The 10,944-nt window shown below is 57.2% G+C and overlaps 1 protein-coding gene across 2 annotated transcripts in view; it reads left to right on the top strand.

The window, feature by feature from the left end:
- The first annotated feature begins 2,065 nt into the window (after nucleotides 1-2,065).
- The window catches only part of SEMA6B (semaphorin 6B), a 30,409-nt gene continuing 21,530 nt past the window's right edge, over nucleotides 2,066-10,944 (top strand). The window contains exon 1 of one of the 2 annotated variants that reach the window (XM_025293244.3): nucleotides 2,066-2,208. The gene's annotated coding sequence lies outside the window, so the exon portion shown is untranslated. Of the gene's footprint in view, nucleotides 2,209-4,301; nucleotides 4,319-10,944 lie in introns of those variants that run through there. The other variant, XM_025293242.2, reaches the window with a different exon arrangement.

Below are 10,944 nucleotides of genomic sequence, written 5' to 3'. Positions count from 1 at the left end.
TGGCCCCTAGGTCACCTCCTAGTCCTCCTGGGCCGCTCAACGCCCTCATCTATCTATACCCTGAACTCTCCAGCAGATTCTTTTGTCTCCCCTCCTAGACTGTAGGCACGAGCCAGTTTGCCTTGCTGACTGCTCAGCTCAGTACTTGGCACAAAATTGTTGTTCAGTCACTCAGTTGTACCTGACTGTTTGCGGCTCCATGGACTGCAGCACACCAGGCTTCCCTGTCCTTCACCAACTCCCAGAGCTTGCTCAAACTCATGTCCATCGAGTGGGTGATGCCATACAGCCATCTCATCCTCTGTATCCCCTTTTCCTCTTGGCACACAGTAGATAATCAGTGTTCGTTGAAGGAACGGTTTTGTAGAGGATCCCAGTTGGGCCAAGAATGGTTCAGAGGTGGGAGGAAAATGCAGAGCCTGGAAGCCAAGCTGGGGTGCCTGTCCCCCATCCCCTTTGCAAGGCAGGCCTCAGTATCCCCAGCATGCAAGGGGATCAAGTCTGAATGGTTGCAGGTGCAGGCTGATTTGCCTGGGACTCTGGCTCAGCCGGAAAGCTGGTCAGAGTAAAACCACCGGCAGGAAGGCCTGGCTGCTGGCGGAGGTTTGTGGTCGCCAGGACGGCCCCTGGGCAGATGCCTGGGGCCTGGAAGGATGGAGTTGTCTCCATGGATGTCAGGGAGGCTGCAGGTGGCCCAGGATCTAGTGTCCCAGTGTGTGCGCCACTTGGAAGCCACACAGCTTGCCTGAGTCCCCGGACTTCTGGGTGCCCTGGGTAGGACACACACACCAAAGGTGTCTAGGAACCAGAGGCAAGCAGACCTGTGCCAGCTGGTGGATCTCTCTGTGCCCAGTCTATGGGAGCCTCGTGTGACTCCTTGAAGACTGAACAATGCCATTTATGCATCTAACATAAGCAGTCAGCAGGTGTGCAAGAGATGTCACTAGATAAATATACAACAGACTGTGTAGCCCGCCAAGCTCCTATGTCCATGGGATTCTTCAGGCAAGAATACTGGAGTGGGTAGCCATTCCTTTCTCCAGAGGATCTTCCCATCCCAAGGATTGAACCCTGGTCTCCTGCATTGCAAGTGAATTCTTTACCATCTGAACCACGCAGAGTGGTCAAACTTTCATTGAGCACCTCTTGGACAGAGAGGGACACTGAGGTGCTCAAAGGCTCCTGCTGTTCTGAGGTCACAGGGAGGCACGGAGGTCCCCGGGCTGTCTCTGAAACAGAAAGACCAGTTTGTCTTGGAGTCCCAAAGGCAGGGAACAGGAGTGCTCTCCACCGGCTATGGGGACGCTGCAGCCCCTCCCCCCCCCATCTCTTTCTTGTCAGGTTTCTTTGGGCACTGGGATCAAAGACAGCCTCCAGGGCTGTGTACCATGGTCTCTGCAGCCAGCTTGCTCTGTTCAACCCCAGTTCAGCCACTTTCTAACTGGGTGACCTTGGACAAGACGCCTCCCATGCCTCAGTTTCCTTACGTGCCTATTGAGGGTTGTTAAATATAATTTGTGGACTGAATAAATGACCTCACAAATGAAGAGGGCCATGTAGCCCCTCTGGGTTCCCGACACCGCAGTCTCCAGGTCATCTCCAGCATCTTACAGAGGGTAGATCCTGAGGATGCAGGTCGGCCAGAATGGACCCGGGCAGTAAATTGGGGAGGGGACCGGCAATTAGACCTTCCACCGGGACCAAAGCAGAGTGATTTCTGTTGGGTCGCTCCTCCACCCGCACCCCCGGCCCTGCCCCCAGCGCCTTCGGCCGCCCACCCGGCTCCGCCCTCCGTTCCGCGCCGCGCAAGCTCCTGGCCAGGTTTTGCGCGGCTCCGGCCCGGCTCGGTAAGGGGGGGTTGCCGATGGGGGGGCGGAGGTGGCGGAGTCGCGAGTCGCAGCGGCGGCCGCGGCGGGCAGAGGAGATGCGGCCGCGGCGCGCCCCCGGTCCGGCCGCCGCGCAGCGCCCCCCCCGGAGCCGACGCCAGCGCGCCGGGGGCCGGGGCTGAGCCCCCTCCCCCAGCGCAGCGCCGCGGGCCCGGGGGCTGGGAGAGTGCGCGCCCCCAGCCCCCCTCCCCACCCCGGGATGCCTGGCTGAGCCGGCCGGGCCGGGACAGGTGCGCGCACCGACCCCCCCCCACCCCCCACCACCCGCGCCCTCCCGCCCTCGCGCTCCCTCCCGCGCACTCGCAGCGGCCGCGGCTCCGAGGTAAGCGCCCCGGGGCGTCTGCAAGAAGGGGGGCTGGGGAGGCGCTATCCTGGGGGTGTCTGTCGGCACGCAGCTGGGGGCCTTAATTGTTGGCTGAGGTGGCCGGGTCAGGCGTTATGATGGGGGGGCCTGAAGACCCGGCCACTGGGAGGGGGATGGATTGGGCCGGGGAGGGGGTCTGTGGAGCGCTATAACGGGAGGTTCTGTCGGCAACGCAACTGGGGAGGGGGCTGGATTTTCGGGGGGTCGCAGTATGGAGCAATAGAATGGGGGACCAGTCTGAACGCTTTGAAGGGTCTGGATTTGGGCCTGGGTCTCTGAATGAGACTCCGTAATGGGGGTGTCTAATTGCACCGCAGCTGGGGGGGCCTGGATTGTTTACGGGGGGCCTGTATGTGGAGCTATAATGGGGGTTCTGTCGGTACCACAGAGGGTGGAGGTTTTGTCCATGGGGGGCGCCGTAGAAAGCACAATAACGGGGGCTCGCGGCTGCGCCGCTGGAGAACTGGATTGGGGCCCAGGTGGGGGTGTTCAGGGCAGGCAGGGGGCCTGCTGGCCGGGGATGGGGGATGCGTTGGGGGGCGGAGCCCTGAGCGCTAAGTCGAGGGGCCGGTGCGGTGGTCCTGGCGAAGCGAGGCCCCTCCGCCCCACTCCACGGTCCATCCGTGGCACCTTGGGCGCCCCTGAGCCCTCTCCAGCCTCACGCCCGGCCCAGAAGCAGCCCAGGGCTGGGGCCGCGGGGGAGGGGCCGTGGTGCGGGGGGGGAGAGAGTCAACGGGTCCGGATCACCCCCACCCCGCCGCTGCAGTGGGGGCCCATGTTTCGGGGCCCCCCCAAGAGCTGACAAAGGGACAAAGAAAGCGTCTTTCTCTCGCAGAGCGCTGGGAGGGGTGGGGGCGCCGAATGTGGCCCCCTCCTGTGGGCGCTGATTGGGCTCCAGGGAGGTCTCGCAACCCCTGTCCTGCCTCAGGGTGCCCTCCGGGTTTGGGGCACCTCCTAGGTGGGGCGCTGCCATAGGCACCCCCCGTGCTCTGCCCCTGCCCTGTCGTGTAGACGCTGAAGCTAGGAGTATTTGCAAGAGTCCTGTGGTTGGGGGTGACTCCCAGACCCTCAGCCCCTCGCTGAGGTCTTTGACATCCTCCCCCTGAGGCTGTTATCTTTGACTCTGGGACTGGAGGGGAACTGGGGCTGGAGGTTAGGGGATTGGGCCCTCAAGTTTTGGGGGTCTCTTTTGGGGTTTAAGGAGGAAGAGGGGACTAATGGCTGGGGTTTCAGAACGGCCCCCAGTTTGCAAAAGTGCAATGCTTTGTATGTTTCTGGGTTCGTTCAGTTTCTCAAGGGGTACAGTGTTTTCTTCAAAGTCAAAGTTCAGTACCCCTGCAGCGTCCCCTTCCCTACAGACGCTGGCTAGCCCCTCTTCCACATCCCTGTAGATATGGTGTCTTTCAGGATGAAATTTTGGGATGTAATCGAGGGATGGCTGAAACTCTGTATAGACAGAGTATGGGGTATGGGAAAGCGGCTGGGGTCCGTGGGTGGGGTCAGGATTCTCCTGGGAGGAGGTCCTGAGCTCTTTGGGAAGGTAGCTGTGGATCCCTGTGGCTCAGAGGAGACCCCCTTGGATATCCTGCAGGTGGCAGCCTGGCAGGAGGCTCATTAATCTGTAGCATGTACTTGCTGAGCTGACCTGTTTCCCCGAACAGACAGGGAAACTGAGGCCCAGGGAGGTGGCAGGATGGGTGAAGAGGGAAGCCAGTCCCCTCCACTGCTGGGGCTGCTAGGTAGGGTCAAGGGGGAGAGGAACCCCCATATCAGCTGAAACCCAAAATACCAGCCCAAAGGTTTCCTTGGAAACCCCAGTCCCCCACCCCCACTCCACTGACCTGTGCAGGGCAGACATTAGACCTGGAGGATCCAACGCCCCACCCCTTTCAAAAAAAAAAAAAAAGCATCATAGAGAAGACCAGGGCGTGAGAAGAGGGGTACTGCTGTGTGGCCTCAGACAGGTCGCTAGCCCTCTCTGGGCTGCAGTCACCCCAGAAAGTGCTCTTGGTTCTAGGACCTGAGTGGAAGGAGATGAGGCAGAGAGATGTACCACGGAATACCCTGGGTATGTAACCTCTCCCTCTGGTCCCCACCTGCCTTCTGCGAGGGCTAAGTACCCACGGGCCTCATGGTCCTATCACCTTCTCTGCTTGGAGGTGAGAAGGTGTTTCCCAGAGGAGGTATTGAGTCACCAGGGAGGGACTATTCACCTCTGTCCACTGGGGAAAGAAGGTGCTGGATACTTGGGCTGTAGGAGGCTTTGGCATCTGCACTGGCCGCCCAGGGCTTGAGCGGGGAGTTGCTGGGGTGAGCTGGGGCTGGACCAAGAAGATAGAAATCAAACTGTCCTTGCAAAGGTGACCCTGACGTCAGCTGGCAGGACAGGTAAGCTGGGTCCCCAGGGGGCTGAAGGACATGCCGGTCGCTGCCCATCTCCTGGGAAGGAGAGCGTCCCTAGCTGACCCTGGGGTGTGGCTGGCCCTGTCCTGTGTGCCTGGCCCTTTGCCAGGTGATGATGGGGACCCAGAGAGGACTCAGCCAGGATCAGGACGGGTGGAAGCAGGGGAGGCTGCCTGGAGGAGGGGATACTGGCACTGGGCTTGAATGATGTTGCCAGAAGGAGAGGGGAACACTGATTCCAGGTGGAGAGAGCAGCGGGGAAAGTCACAGAGGGGTGTGTTGGGGGACCCTTGAATGGCTGCACTATTTAAAGGGTGGGCTACAATGAGCAATGAGTCCTGAGAGGTGGCAGGGCTGTGGATGCCAAGTTGAGGAGCAGGCTTTATCCTAAGGGCAGTAGGGAGCCATGGAAGGTTGTAGAGCAGAGGGAGGAATGAGCAGAGTTTCAGACCCTGAGCAGATATGAGGAAGGGTAGCTACCAGGAGACAGTTTCCTGCAAACCCAGTGGGCTTCTCAGAGGGGTGCAGAGTCACCCATCCAGGGAGGCAAGCAAGTGGGATTAGGCAGCCATTTTTCCTGAATGCTGGGGAAATGTTTAGGATATAGTGATTCCAAAATTCTAAGCCATTTCAGGGACTGCAGATTCTCAGACTGATTCATCCAAGACCCAGTGGTGATTGGGATTGACCGTGGGTGGGACCTCATTTAGCAGAAGCAGGGACATTGAGGCTCAAGACAGCCTTGCCACCTGCCCCACATCCTGTGGTCAAATTATTAATATCTAGGCGTCAGCTTCAGATCCCCGCGCTAGACACCCCCACCATTGTGATCGGTGTAGGTTTGGCTTCCAGAGCCAGGGTTTGATGTGTGGCCTGAGAGGTCTGGGCCTGAGCCACATAATTCTCTCTTATTATCACAGTCGTTCATCACCTGCCCTTGAGGGATGTCCAAACGAAGTGGCAGTCATTAGAATGTGCTGAGGAGGTGACCTGGGAGGCTGAAGACGCCTCTTCCATCTCTTTAGGCAGTGATACAGGGCACCCACTCCCCTCAGCCACCCTTGAAGCTCCTTCACTGGCCCCCGGGTCCAAAGGTGGTAGCCCCAGGGCCTGCTGGGAGGGAAGCCCAGTCTAGTGAGGACTACATTTCCCAGATGCATCCTGTCCCAGGCTGAGCCTGCCTTCCAAGGGCAGACCTAGGAGAGAACTTCCCAACTGCAGGATCCCAGGGGGGATTGTGGGTTCGTGGGTTCTCAGGAGGGCCCTGGGAGAGACCTGGTCTAAAGCAGTTGGGGAGACAAGTGACTAAACAGATGCTCCCAGAGGCTCCTTGTGGCATGTCCTGGGCAGGTGATGCTGAGATCTCAGAGGAAAAAGTTTAACTCTAGTGTCTGATTGGCCCTCAAGGGTTGTCCAGGCTCAAGGAGGGGAAATAGGCAGACACTGGCCCTCTTTGCTACGTGGGATCAGAGTTGGGGCAAAGTGGGGCTAGGGAAAATTGTCTCTGCCTAGTGGAGGTCAGAGAAGATGTACTGAGGAGGGACAGTGCAGCTAGGACTATGACGGATATGTAGGAGTTCACCAGGCCACATGTCTTCTGATAGTTTCAGAACCTTCTCCCTTTCCTGAAGGCTGAGTCAGTGTCCCCTGGGGCAGCTGAGATAGCCCGTCTGAGTTTTTGCCCTTGAAGATTGCCACAACATCCATCTCTTCACTCACTCACTCATGCCCCCTCTCTGAGCCTCGGTTTCCCCATCTGTGAGACACAGATGCTATTCTCTCTCCCTGAAGGTTGAACATTTAAACAAGAGGATGCAGACAATGCCGGACCTGGTCCTATTCTTTTCTTACTCTAGAAAAAGAAATTACTTTGAAAAGCAGGAACTTGTGGCCTCTGGTCCTGATCTCATTGGAGGTGTGGGGTCTTGGCTTTCATTCCACGAGCTGACAGATGAGCTCCTACTATATGTGCCTACTATGTGCCAGGTGCTGGGTACCCAGCAATGAGCAAGGCCAAGCAGGCCCTGCCCTGCTGAGCTCATACCCAATGGGAACATGGCTACTACCTTGGGAAAGAAAGTAAATCAAATGTAACAAGTGCCCTGGGGACAGTGACACTGGATGGTGTCGCTGAGAGGGGAGGGGCTGTTTCAGCTGATGGTGTCAGGGAGAGTGTCTCTGAGGAGGTGACGTTTGAGCTGAGACCTGGAAAATGAAAAGGAGCCAGTCTGCAGAGAACTGGAGGAAGAGCATTCCAGGAAGAGGACACACCCCGTGCAAAGGCCCTGGGGCAGGACCGTGCCTGGTCTTGTTGGAGGAACAGCAAGAAGGCCTGTGCGGCTGGAGCAGACTGAGCAAGGGGGAGAGAGGGAGGAGGGAAGGGCAGGGAGGGGACAAGATCCCCCTGCACATTGTGCAGGGCCTCGTGGGCTGTAGGGAGTACTTGAACTTTTGGAGGTGTGTGCCCCAAGGGCTGTGGGCAGAGGAGGGGGCAGAACCTGCCTTGGTGCTCACAGATGCTGTTTGATCACTGCAGAGAGTGCAGACTGTGGGCAGCCAAAGCTGGGAGACCAGGTGAAAGGGACTCTGCTGGTCCAGGGGAGCAAGGATGGGAAACAGCCAGGGTGAGGCAGTAGAGAGGAAAAGTAGGTAGGTCAGAGTAGATGGTGGACTTTCTAGATGTGCAGAGGGGCTGAGAGCCCCTTTCTCTAGGGGAACGTAGCACTGTGGGCTTCCCTGGTAGCTCCTGTGGTAAAGAATGCCTGCAATACAGGAGACCTGAGTTCGATCCCTGGATTGGGAAGATCCCTTGGAGGAGGGCATGGCAACCCACTCCAGTATTCTTGCCTGGAGAATCCCCATAGACAGAGGAACCTGGCGGGCTGCAGTCCATGGGGTCGCAACAAGTTGGACACGACTGAGCAACTAAATTCAGCACAGCACGTAGCGCTGTGGTTAAGAGTGTGATATTGGGACCATATGGGCTAGGTTCAAAACCTACTCTGGCCATTTCGTAGCTGTGCAACCTTGGGCATATTACCTGCCTGCTCTGGGCCACCTAAATGTCCTCACCTATAAAATGGTGAGGAAACCCCTCCTACCTACCCCATCAGTACTTTCTGCAAAGCCCATTGCACAGAGCTTGGGACACAATAGGTGCTCCAAAAGTGTTTGCTATTGCTCCCCTTCGAATGTCTAAGCCCCAGGGTGTGGAAGAAATGAGGCTCAGGTTAGGCTGGCCAATTCCCTGAGGTCACCTAGCAAAACGGGGGCCCCTGCCCCTTGCTGTCTTGCTCTATTGATGCACAGTTCTCAAACCCCACCCCCCAGGAAACCACGTCACTCTGCCAGCGTCTCCACCATTCCTGAGCCCTGACTCACCAGGACTTGTGGTCCACTGTGACCCCCAGGCCTTCCCCCTAGGACCTGTTTCCTGCCTTTGTCTTCTTCAGGTTCATTTGCCAGGTCTTCCATTCCCAGCAGCACTTGGCATGGTCCCACCTGTCTCTTGCCCACCATCACTCAGCAGTGTCCCCCCTCCAGACCTGCCCTTCCCGTCCCATCTCAGTAGGGGATCCCTGGGGCCTCCCAGACAGGGCCTCTAGGGAAGGGCAGTGACTGGAGGACTTCGGGGTTGGGAGGATCAGCCTGGGGGAGAAGAGGGCTCCCAGAACCCCAAGTGAGGGGGGCCAGGCTCACTATCTTCTCTTTCAGATTGAGGGCCTCAAGGGCAGTGACCAGATCTGTTCTCCCTACAGTGGAGCCCCTTAGAGCGACTCTTACTCCCCTCTCTCCCCTAAAATTGGACCCCAAGAGCAGGACCTGACTTTTCTGTTTCATCCGAACTGGGATTGACACCAGGGTCTGTTTGCCCCCAGGCTGGCTCTGAGCCCGCATCTGTGGGTTCCTGATCCCAAATCCACAGCCCATCTTGAATTCCCTAGGAACTCCATCCAGCCTCCTCGAGTGGCCCCCTCCCAGGCCCCCTAATTACCCACTGGGTATAAATGACATTTTAATCTCCTCAGAATGGTCGCCGCCTCCCCGAGAAAGCAGCCCTCCCCTTCCCCATTCCTAATTACAAGTTGCTGCTTCCGATTTGCCTCCTGGCGGCCCAATTTCCAAACAGTGATTAAAATTAATTACCCAGGAGTCCCCCCTTCTCTGCCTGGGCCTGGAGCCCTGAGGACCTATCTGTGTCCCCCTCGTGAGGTCCTGCCTCTGCCACCCAGTCTCCCCTGCCCCCGGTTCCCTGAGTGGCCTGGGACAAGGGCAGCCTCTCTCTGGGTCTCTGCTCACTTATCTGCAAAATGTGCAGCTAGACTGTGCAGCCTTGTTGACAGATGGTACATCGTGGGCGCTCAGGAAATGTCAGCAAGAGGCGGTAGAGCCATGTGGCCTGGGTTCAAATCCCAACTCTACCCTTCTGTGCTGTGTGACCTTGGCCAAGTGTCTTAACCTCTCTGAGCTTTGTTTTTTTCCCCTGTAAAATGGTATAATGATGCTGCTTCATAGAGTTGGCTTGGGTAGGAATTGTGTTCAGACCTTTGAAGGGCCTGGCCCAGCAGCTGGCACACAGTAGGGGCTTCATCAAATCTTACTTTAAGAGACTTCCTTGGCAGCCCATTGGTGAAGGCTCAGAACTGCCAATGCAGGGACCTCAGGTTCGACCCCTGGTCAGGAAACTAAGATGCCCCCTGCCACAAGGCATGGCCAAAAGATATAATAATTATTTTTTAATTAAAACAATTTTTTAACTTAAAATCTTAGCTTAAATCCCTGCTCTGCTGGGCTGCTGAATTGTGCAGCAGGGAGATAGCTCAGGTACTCTAAACACATCTTCTTTAAGGAGATGCTCAGCATTAATTGGGCACCTACTGCATGCCTGATTCTGTGCATGGTCCTGGTCAGGGTTGAATCCCCGGCTATGCTGGCACACAGTAAGTGCTCAGGAAGTCTGGAATCAGCAGATCTGTGTAGCTCTTTCATAAATAGGGCCTGTCTGTGGGACATTCATTCAGCCAGTGTTTGCTGAGCACCTACTGTGCGCTAGACCCCCCTGTCCCCGGGGAGTCTTGTGTTCTCATCCCTGATTTACAGAGGCAGAAGCAAAGCCAGAGAAGGGTAGATGTAACTCTCAGCTGCACAGCAGTCCAGAGCACCTATTACATGTGGCTTATTCACCCATCACGATAACCCGTTGGGGCTGGTTATCACGCTCTGTTCTCTGATGGAGAAACTGAGACTCCGGGAACCCAGAACACAGGGAGGAGGGCTGAGGACGAAGGGGCTGCACTGCCACCTCCTGGGCTAGGGAGAGGTGAGTTAGCGGGTGTGGAGTGAGCACTGGGGGTGGGGGTCCTCTCTCCTCAGCGCCCCCGTGGCCCAGGCCCCAGGGGACTCCCTCTGGCTGCTTTGCCAAGTTCCTAGACAGCCCCAGAGCCCGGCTGGACTGCGCCGGGGGGCGACAGAGGCAGCTGGAGGAGGCAGCTGTAAGTGGAGCCGGTAACTAGACCTGGATGGCACAGGGGCCCGGCTGCCTAGCCGGGTTACTCGATCCCCCCGGGGACGCTGGGCCCCGGAGCTGGAATCCTGGGGCTGCCGGGCTGACAGGAGCTCCTTCTATGGAACTGGAGACGACCATCCTGCCCCCATCCTTGCCGCAGCAGATGGAGAAACAGGGGCTCTGAGCCTGGCCCGGGGGTCACTGAGTCACCTGCTGTGGTATAGAGAGGCCCAGAGAGGGTGAGTTGCTGGCTCAAGGTCACCCAGCAAGGTCATTTCACAGAGAGCAAACATGAGTGCCAAGTGCCCTATTTTACAGACGAGAAAATTCAGGCTCCAGGTCTTGTCCAGGGGTCCTCTCTTAAGATATGGCCGCCTCTCCACCTGCCAGCATCTTCTTGCCATACCTTTAAGGATTCCAGCCTCCAGGTTTTTGTCTTTTTGGTTTCCCCTGGCCACAGGCTAAGCAGCCCCTTTGCCAAGACTCTCCTATCATTCTCTGCGTCTGGCACACAAGTGGCACTCAATAATTGCTCGTCCAATGAGTGAATGAATGGCTTGCAATTTGGGGTGCAGAAAGCCAGAGCTGGCCACAGACGCTCCCAAGTTGGTGGGGTTGAGTGAAGCCAAGGGTAAGGTTGAAAGTAGAACTTCCTTGCTTAGGCAGAGAGAGCTTAGGGTGCTCCTCCCTATGCGCTGGCTTATTCCAGTGGACCTTGTGGCTAGATGCTCTAGCATGGAATTGGAACACAGAATGTAATTGGATATTAAAAAAAAAAATTTCTT

Source organism: Bubalus bubalis, chromosome 9, assembly GCF_019923935.1.
Source record: "Bubalus bubalis isolate 160015118507 breed Murrah chromosome 9, NDDB_SH_1, whole genome shotgun sequence".
Taxonomy (NCBI): domain Eukaryota; kingdom Metazoa; phylum Chordata; class Mammalia; order Artiodactyla; family Bovidae; genus Bubalus; species Bubalus bubalis.
Note: the sequence above shows the minus strand (reverse complement) of the source record. Positions and strands in the feature narration are given on the sequence as shown.